Genomic DNA, 10,534 nt, shown 5'->3' on the forward strand with positions numbered 1-10,534 from the left:
TCTCAGGACCCTCCGGTTCTGGCATTCTCTTTTGCCTCCACGTCCACCTCCAGACCATTTCTCAGGCTGCCTTTGGTCATCCTCTTCTTTAAAAGTCATCTTCTGGACATCCCCGTTGCCATTCCATCTTCTCATCTATAAACCAGACGCTTGTAGAAAAGGGACTGGAAGTGCAGACCTCATCATCGGGAAAATCTCTCTAAGCTTTAATTGTAATAATAATAGACATAAAATCAACACAAAAAATATGAAAAGACTGGTGAGAGTAATAAGGAAAGAATTCACTGAAAGGAAAATACGTTCTCTTTCATGAATAAAAATATTCAGCCATTTCCCCCAATTACACAAAAATCACTACCTACCTCCAATTACTCTAAAATAGATCAACTGTCATCTGAACATCTTTTCTGTCCTGGACCACAAAATATATCAAGTGTGTATTTACTTACGGAAACTAGCCTTGTTGTGCCTCCCCAGTATCATTCCAGAATCTCAGTCGTCTTTCCCTCCAGTCTCTGAAATCTGCACCTGCTACTCCTAGAAACAGACTTTCTTTTCTTCTGGGTCAGTCTGTAAGGAAGTCTTGCTCCTGAGGGTTATTAGGCGTACTTAGGAAGTGTTCTCTCCACTCGTAGGTGAAGGCATTTGTTCTAGCCTTCAGAGTCACGCAGAACAAACAGGCCATAAGTCAGAACAGAGTGTCTGTGCCTTGTGAGCAGTCACAGCTGGACTAAATTTCAGTTTCACCGTTTGAGAGAACTGAGTCAATAATAACATTGTGTTTGATACATTGAGTTTATATTTGGAACATTCCCTAGACTACTGGGGTGAAGATGGGAAGGTTTATAGTTAAGTCAACATGACAATCAAAAATATTTTATTGAGGTGAAATTTATGTAATGAGACACTAAGTATTTTAAAGGGAACAATTCAGTAGTGTTGAGTACACACAGTGTTGTTCAACTTCCACCTCTGTCTGATTCCAAAACATTTTCAGCACCCCAAAAGAAACCATGCCCATTAAAATACGGTTTTTAAACCAACCTGGGAAATGATATATGGTTGGTACAGTATTTGGATTAGGCAGTGGGTTTCTGTGTTCTTCTCTCATCCTACTGGGATCTCAAAGCCCACCTTATATTAAAGACAGTTTTAGTGAAGAGGAGACCAAGGATGACAGTAAGTTACATGAAAGAAAAGTCATCTAGCCCAGGTAATCTGCGCATCTGGGAAATTGCTGGGTAATAAAGCTCTCTATAGAATACACTCTTCAAAAAAGAGGTGTAGGATGTGGGGGGAGAAAACTGCTTAAATTGACCATGCTAGGTAGGAATTTGGAGGAAAAGAAAGGAAAGTACCTAGAATAGAAAGGTAAATAAGAATGCCTAGTATAATACATAATACAAATTTTGTTGAGTGAATGAATGAAGATAACCATCAGTGAATTAATGAAATAACCCAGAATGAACGTGTGGGCACGTGCATTAGAAATGGCTACAGGATACAAGGAGTAGTAGTATTTAAGTGAGTGATTTGATAACCCAAGATGGGGAGCACATTAAATGATTACTGTGTTACGGCAGTTAGGACAGCCTTAAAAATAAAAAATAGAAAAGAGATGTAAAGAACCCATCATTTTGTGTTCAAATATTTATACTTCCAGCAAAAAGTCAAAGTTTCCATAGCTTTTGCTATTTATTGTTTTAAAAGATTTGAAATTACTCTGGGAACTCTTTATACAGGGGGAAATGCTGTTGAGAAAGAAAATACTGGTTGATTTCCAGTACTGAAGGTTTTTTAAAAGGCCCCAGAAGTAGAAGGGCATCTGTCATTATATAAATTATCTTTTATAAGCTTGAATCGTTCCCCGTGTGATCATAAATTTACATGACCATTTCTTAGTCAGTCTTGGGGATACTCTTCTAGTTAGCATTTCTTGGTATGTTAAGTACCTTTTCTTTCCTATGACTATTGGTTGAAGCATGTCCTTCATTGTTTTAAATTGTCTATTTTAGTAAACCCCTTGACTAGAAGAATGTCTAATAAGATACGTGTCATCATGTGATTATTGGTATCATAGCATTAATTAAACACTGGCATATTTTCATCCACACAATAATTAGTTTAATAGGATTTAGCAAGACCTAGCAGTCTCCATTTCAAGAGGGTATTGATTTCTGCTCAGCTGTACTTAAGTCAGACCTTCTAACTCAAGGACAACAAGCAAATACAGCATAGTTTTACCTTCAGGAGGACTGTTCTGTTCATTGCAGGAAGTCACTCTATGGCAGACAATTCTATCCCATCCACAGGCTTTGCCGGAGGATTTAGCATGTTTCTGAATCCAGAGCAGCGACTTCCTGTGTTCTTTCGATTGCTCATATGTAGAAGCTTAAAGATCATTATCTTGTGTGAAGTGCCTTCATAACATTGGACTTGTCATCCAACATGGTTCTTAATGATTGTCTTAGCATGTTTGGGCTGCTATAACAATAAAAATATACCATAGATTGGGTGGCCTAGAAACAGCAGAAATTTATTTCTCACAGTTCTGTAGGCTGGGTGGTCCAGGATCAAGGCGTCAGCAGATTCAGTGGATGGTGAGGAAAACTTCCTAGTTTGAAGACAGCCATCTTCTCTCTGTGTCCTTGCAAGATGGATGGCCTAGGGAGCTCCCTGGGTCCTCTTTCCCAGAGCACTAATCCCATTTGTAGGGCTCGACCCTTGTGGCCTAATCACTTCCCAAAGGCCCCATTTCCCAATACCAACACACTGAGGACTAGGTTTCAACACACAAATTTTGTGGGGCACAAACATTCAGTGTACAGCAACAATAAACTACTAACCATGCAAAATAGAAAATAGAACCCAGGAAAATAATCAGTTGCCATGGTAGAGGTAATGGTTAGAATCCTGAAATTTGGGTGGTTTAAGCACCATTGGAAGCATGCCCCACAAATGAGAACAAATGACTAGCAGAAGCAATGAAGAACCAAAAGTACTTAGAATACACCCAAATTAAGTTACAGAGGTTAAGTTAGGGAAGGCATGATTAGTTAGCTCTGCATAAACCCTTCCAATCAGACACTAGCTTGGTCCTGGAAAGGAATTTAGAAGCAAGAAATGAAATTATTAAATTCCATTTAATGAATTGCGTACCTAAATCACAATACAAGTTTTGAAGGATTGCAACCTTGGTACTATGCTAGTCACATGAAACAACCATTTTATCTAGTTTAAAACAGGGGTTTTTAAATTAATAAGCACAAATTCCAAATATATTAATAAACTCTTTAAATGCAGAGATTTTTTTTTTTAATTGAGGTTTAAATTTTAATTCCAGTGTGGGTAACACACAGTGTCATATTAGTTTCAGGTGCACAATATAGTGATTCAACAATTCTGTACATGACTCAGTGTTCATCATGATAAATGTACCCTAAATTCCCTTCACCTATTTCACCCGTCCCCCACCCACAGCCCTCTGGTGACCCCCAGTTCGTTCTCTATAGTCAAGAGTCTGTTTCTAAGTTTGTCTCTCTCTCTTGTTTTTTCCTTTGCTCATTTGCTTTATTTTTAAAATTCCACATGTGAGTGACATCACATGATATTTGGCTTTTGCTGACTTATTTCACTTAGTACAATACTCTCTAGCTCCATCCATGTTGTGTGAATGGCAAGATTTCATTCCTTTTTATGGATGAGTAATATTGGAATATATACATATATATATATTTATATGCATGCCACATCTTCCTTATCCACTCATCTATTGATGGACACTTGGACTGCTTCCATACTTTGGCTATTGTAAATAATGTTGCTATAAACACAAAGGTACACATATCCCTTTGAATTAGTGCTTTTGTATTTGGGGGGTAAATACCCAGTAGTGCAGTTACTGGATCATAAGGTAGGTCTATTTTTAACTTCTGGTGGAACCTCATACTGTTTTCCAGAGTGGAAGAAAGGAACAGTACATGAGGGTTCCCCTTTCTCCACACCCTCCCCAGCACGGGTTGTTTCTTGTGTTCTTTATTTCAGCCATTCTGACAGATACGAAGTGATATTTCATTGTGGTTTTGATTTGCATTTCCCTGATGATGAGTGACGTTGAACATCTTTTCATGTGTCTGATGGCCATCTGGATGCCTTCTTTGGAAAAATGTTCGTGTCTTCTGCCCATTTTTTAATTGGACTATTCAGTTTTTGGATGTTGAGTTGTTGAAGTTCTTTATATATTTTGGATTCTAACCCTTTATTGGATATGTCATTTGTTAATATCTTCTCCCATTCAGTAGGTTGTTTTTTAGTTTTACTGGTTGTATCCTTTGCTGTGCAGAAACTTTTATCTTGGTGTAGTCCCAATAATTTGTTTTTGTTTCTGTTTCCCTTGCCTCAGGAGACAGCTAGAAAGAAGTTGCTATGACAAGTGTCAGAGAAATTATTGCCTGGGTTCTCTTCTAGGACTTTTATGGTTTCAAATCTCACATTTAGGTCCTTAATCCATTGAGTTTATTTTTGTGTCTGGTGTAAGAAAGTGGTCCATTCTTTTGCTTGTCATGCTACAGTTTTCCCAACACCATTTGTTGAAGAGACTGTCTTTTTCCATTGGATATTCATTCCTCCTTTGTTGGAGATTAATTGACCGTATAATTGTGGGTTTATCTGTGGGTTTTCTATCCTGTTCCATAAAACGCACAGATTTTGAAAAAGTTTCCAGTTTAGTCTGAGTCACCATTTGATTAGATATGTGGTGTATTAATTAACCATAATGGTCCGCTTAATTAGAGGTTGCAAAGAGGCTGTTACATACCAGTGGATAGGGAAAGGAAAATGTAGTTTTCCATCTCACTCATTTCATTCTTTTTTTTTTAAGATTTTATTTATTTATTTGACAGACAGAGACCATAAGCAGGCAGAGAGGCAGACAGAGAAAGAAGAAGGGAAGCAGGCTCCCTGCTAAGCAGAGAGCCCGATGTGGGGCTTGATCCCAGAACCCTGGGATCATGACCTGACCCAAAGTCAGAGGCTTTAACCCACTGAGCCACCCAGGTGCCCTCTTTTTTTTTTTTTTTTTTTTTTTAAAGATTTTATATATTTATTTGGGAGAGAGGGAATACATGCAGAAGGCATGTGAGAGGGAGAAGCAGCCTTCCTACTGAGTGAGAAGTGCCATGCGGGGCTTGATCTCAAAACCCTGGGATCTTGACCTGAGCCAAAGGCAGACTCTTGACACCTGAGCCAGAGGTGCCCCTCACTCATTTCATTCTGATGGACATTTCTTTGAAGCTTGGAAGACACCAAGATCAGTGTTCTGTATTAGAATTTTTCCTCAATCTTCCTATCCCGCTTTCCATGCAGGATAGCAGGAGACATAGAGGAAGGACTTCTCTTCTCACCTCCTCTTTCCCATGTTCCCTGGATAGCAATCTCCTGGACTCAAAGAATAAAGTCAAGTTTGATGGATTAGTACTATGGAAGTAAACAAATAAAAGCCTTTGATTTTGAAGAAGTGAGTCACTGAGCGTTTTTAAAATCTACTAGAGGAGCGTCTAGGTGGTGTAGTTGGTTGGCCATCCAACTTTTGATTTTGGCTCAGGTTGTGGTCTCAGGATCATGGGATCGAGCCCCTCATCTGGCTCTCCACTCAGCACAGAGTCTGTTTGGGTTTCTCTCTCCCTCTCCCTTTGTCCCTTCCCCCGCCCATTCCATTCTCTGTCACTCTCTCAGGTAAATAAGTCTAAAATAAAATAAAATAAAACCTACTGAGAGATTGCTTTCCCCCAAGGTTGGCAGGAGTTCTCAAACTGTCCGTCCCATCATCACTGTGAGTCTCTCACTTAACCTGCTTCCTTTGCTGGTGAGAAGAATCCCCAGCAACAAATGAAAAAGATTTCTTTTCCAGATGTCCTTGATGTGTACTTAGAAATTGTTATTGGAAGGGCACCTTCTTCTGAAAGGCATGCTTCTTCTGTAGTGGAGGTAGGCAGAATTGTTGTAAGAATTTCCGAAGAATGAATACTGTAAACTGCTCCAACTGGTTACTGAGTATTACAAGAAACATCAATCATCTTTTTTCAGTAAAACAGATTAAAGTTCTCAAAGAATCTCCAAAATTATTTTTTGATCCCACTAGATTGTGAAAGCATCTTCTACAAAGGTCTTTTAGTAACAGTATTAAAAACCTTTATCAAAATGTTTGCTGTGACTACAATTGAGGAATAAATAAGCGTGTGTGTGAGTGTGTATACAGTTGTGATTATAATACTATCTTCACCCACACATACACACACACCTACATGGGCAAAAACTTTAGGATGACATTCAAACGTGAAAAAAATACCCCTTGAATTGGGATGACAGGATTATAAATATTTTTCTCTCACCATGCTATGTTTATGATTTAAAACTATTTTAATCCTTATGTCTCAAATGATATGAGATGAGTTCTGTCCACAAGTAAGATTTCCTCCATCTTGGAAGCAGAGAGACAAGCGATAGTATCTGGAAATTTCTTCACATCCTGGAAGCTGGTCAAGTGTGAGGAGGAAATAGCAGAATCCAACCAGCTACCTGGTTGGCTGGGGAGGACATTCTCTGTGCCTATCTCTGTCTCTGCCTCTCCTTGTCTCTGTCTCCCACATTATTGCATTAGAGCTATGTGCTAAGTGCTTTACATACATTAACACATTTAATTCCAGAACCTTATGAGGTGGATACAATTATCACTCTCACTTCACAGATAAGGAAGTGGAACATAACCACCCACGGTCACACAGCTAGTAAATTGTGTAAACAGAGCTTGAACTAAGGACTCCTGACTCCCAGCCCATGGTCTTTGAAGAAGATCTAAAGTCCCTTGCCTTGGCCTGACTTGCTTATATTATCAGGCCAACCTTCCTCCTCCACCCTACATTCCCATTTACCACCGTGTCCAGAGACATCAGCCCGGAGTTTCAGTCTCTCTCCCTGCTCAACCTCTTTGCACTTGGCCTCCTCTTGGAAAGCACTTCACCCGGCTCTTACCAAGGCTGGATTCGTTACTCCCTTCAGATCCCCAATTACTCATCAGCATTCAGGGTGGCCCTCTTTTTTTTTTTTTTTTTTTTTAAGATTTTATTTATTTATTTGACAGACAGAGATCACAAGTAGGCAGAGAGGCAGGCAGAGAGAGAGGAAGGGAAGCAGGCTCCCAGCTGAGCAGAGAGCCCGATGCGGGGCTCGATCCCAGGACCCTGGGATCATGACCTGAGCCAAAGGCAGAGGCTTTAACCCACGGAGCCACCCAGGCACCCCCAAAGGTAGTCTTAAATTTCATCAGAGTTTTAATGCCATATTCTTCTTTTTAAAATATGTTAATATTAAAATCTTCTCACATTTCTGGATAAATTCTACTTAGTCATTTTGAATGCATTCTATCTTTGATATACTGGCATTTTCCTTGGGATTTTTCCTGCATCTATAGCCACAAAGGAAAGTGTATTGTGTTTGGCGGTTTATGTGTTTATTTATTGATCTAGCTTTCTCAAGTGTGGCTGTCCAGGTAATAGTAGATTCATATAATGCCTTGGGAAATGGTTTACCTCTTGAGTTTTGGAGTAAAGTCTAGGGTGTTTGTGTAAATCTCAGAGTCCCCTGCTTCCCTCCTGCATCCTTCAGATAGAATAGGAACCCTGATAGCCCCCTGGGGCGGAGGATGTGGGAGAGGGAGGAAGCAGAAACGAATGTCTGGAACTGGATGAATAGTAAGTGTGTACGGTTCCGTTGCTTGATTTGGTCAGATTTTTGGGTTTTGTGATGCAGATTTTCAGAGCTAGACCTTGCATATATTGACTTCTGACATGAGAGGACACAAGGCCCTTATTCCCTTATCTTATATGATACTCTAAGTATCATATAAGAACCATACTTTACACTGTCACGTCAAGGTTCAGTGACTTGTTCAAACACTCCAGAAGCCTTTTATTTTAAAGCGGTTTTATTTATTGATCTGAGAGAGGGAGAGAGCACAGGGTGGGGGGGGTGTCGGGAGAGAGGGAGAAGCAGACTCTCTCCTAAGCGGGGTGCCTGACCGGGGGTCCAATTGCAGGACTCCAGAATCATGACCTGAGCTGAAGGCAGACACTTAACCAACTGAGCCACCCAGGCGCCCCAACACTCCAGAAGTCTTTATGAACTTTGCATAATGCTTCTAGGATCATGATACTTCCTTATCCTAGGGAATCTATACACCCATGGAAAGGGACATTATAGAAGACCATTTAATATAATGCCATTCTTTGGATACATTTGGAAAAGGGGAGTATGTAAAGATGCAAATAAAAATATTAATAGTAAAACTAGTAGTAGGATTATAGATAATTGATACTTTCTTCCCTCTTTTCCATATTCTTACATTTTTCTATAACGAACAACCATTGCCTCATTCTTCTGTGAGGAGACTTTCTTGACTGGAGTTAAGTTCTCAGCCTCTCTCCCTCATCCTTGCTTTCTCCTTAGGGTAGAGGAGGAGTAAGTCATCTGAACGAGGGCAGTAAGTGTAGCAAACTTCTTGATCCATGCTTTTGGACTGGATGGAATTAATCCATCAGAAAGCTTGAAGCACTCAGTGGCATTCTTCTATCACTTTCCTATCACTAATTAGATCTACTCACCAGAGCCAAACCTCCCTCTGGTGCTCTGCCCCAAAATGTAGCCTGGGAAGGGGTAGTACTACTGAGTCCATTTCCCTGCAGAACCAAGGCATATTTTTCTGTTAACTCACCAGTAATGAAGCTGAGATTTTTTTAAAAAATATTTTATTTACTTATTTATTTGAGACAGTGCACATGTCTGTGCGCAAGTAGGAGGAGGGCAGAGGGAGAGGAAGAAAGAATCTCAAGTAGACGCTCCACTGAGTGCGGAGCCAGATGTGTGGCTCGATCTCATGACCCTGAGATCATGACTTGAGCTGAAATAAAGAGTCAGACACTCAACCAACTGAGCCACCCAAGCGCCCCCAAGCTGAGATATTTTGATTTCCATCTCTTTGCCTCTTGCTTTTATTTTTCAGTTTTGCCCAAACTTTTATAAAGTCATGCTTCTGAAGTCAGCAAAAATGTTAGTCTTAAAATTGTAAGCTGCTCTGTGTGCAAAGAATATTACTCATAGCTACTATTTACTGAGCACTGACCTTGTTAACTGATGTGCATCATCTCCGTGAATTTCTATAATAATCTTACAAACTGGGTTCTATTGCCATCCTTCCTTTTGTAGAAAAACAAAAACAAACAAAACTTTCAGAGAGTTGGAGCTGTTGTTCTCTCTGGATCTTTATTCTGCTTGGATAGATTCAGAACTGATGCCTCAGGGGGAAACAAAAAAAAAAAAAAAAGAGTTTTCTACCTGGATTTGCAAAGCTATTCATTGAACAATTAGAACGGTGAGAACGCCAAGGAACCTCTGTGAGCATTCCCTTTTCAGAACTTCACGTCTGTTGTTTACTAACAAAGACCTGTTACCAACGCCTGACATTCTAGAGGACTTGTATTTGCTTGTTTAACTGGGAGCTAGCTCCCGGACTCAACCCGTAGTCCGCTGGGGGTAGGGCAGAAACCTCCAGAAAACAATCCCCAGTCTACCGAGATGATTTTCAATGGCCTGCTGGAGTCACAGGTGAGTTTAGGTGACAGCAATTCAGACATTTGGTCAAGTATACGATAGATCAGAGGTTCTCTTGGCTGCTGTTTGGGGAAAAAAAAGCTAAGCCCTCTGCTTAGACTGGAGAACACAGGAGATTTCTAAAGATTATCGCTCCCTATCCAGCTGTTGCTATTAAAAAACAAATTGATGAGTATCTCTCCAGTTGAAAGGCGGGGTGGGAGGTTGCCAGGGTTACCAAATACTGAGCTTGGAAAGGGCTGCTCGGAGCTGACAGAATGAGCCCAGGAAACAACCCTTTAAAAACTATTCTGACTTTAAAGGCACTAAGTTTACAGTCCACAGATCCTGGGCGACCCCTAACGCCTTGCAGATGTCTCAGTATAGAACTTCAGTGTAGAAATTCTTCAATCCCATGCCCCGTTGGGCTCCGAGAAGCACTCCTCGGTGCTGATGTCCGATGTGGCCATTCAAGGTTCTGAACTCAGCCTCTCCTCTCCCTCTGCTCCAGCCGTGGTATCTGGCTGCAGGATTGTGGCAATCACGTCTGCGCAGAAGACTTCCGCACCTACTTCTCCGTCCCTATTTCAAGAATTCCCAGGGACGCCTGGGTGGCTGGCTCAGTTGGTTGAGCAGCTGCCTTCGGCTCAGGTCATGATCCCAGCATCCTGGGATCGAGTCCCGCATTGGGCTCTTTGTTCGGCAGGAGCCTGCTTCTCCCTCTGCCTCTGTCTGCCATTCTGTCTGCCTGTGCTCACTCTCTCCCCCCACCCCTCTCTGATAAATAAATAAAATCTTAAAAAAAAAAAAAAAAAAAAAGAATTCCCAGTCCCCAATTTCTCACTTTTGCTGAGTATCCCCATGTACACAAATTGCAGGTTACCTCAGATTC

Source organism: Neovison vison, chromosome 7, assembly GCF_020171115.1.
Source record: "Neovison vison isolate M4711 chromosome 7, ASM_NN_V1, whole genome shotgun sequence".
NCBI lineage: Eukaryota > Metazoa > Chordata > Mammalia > Carnivora > Mustelidae > Neogale > Neogale vison.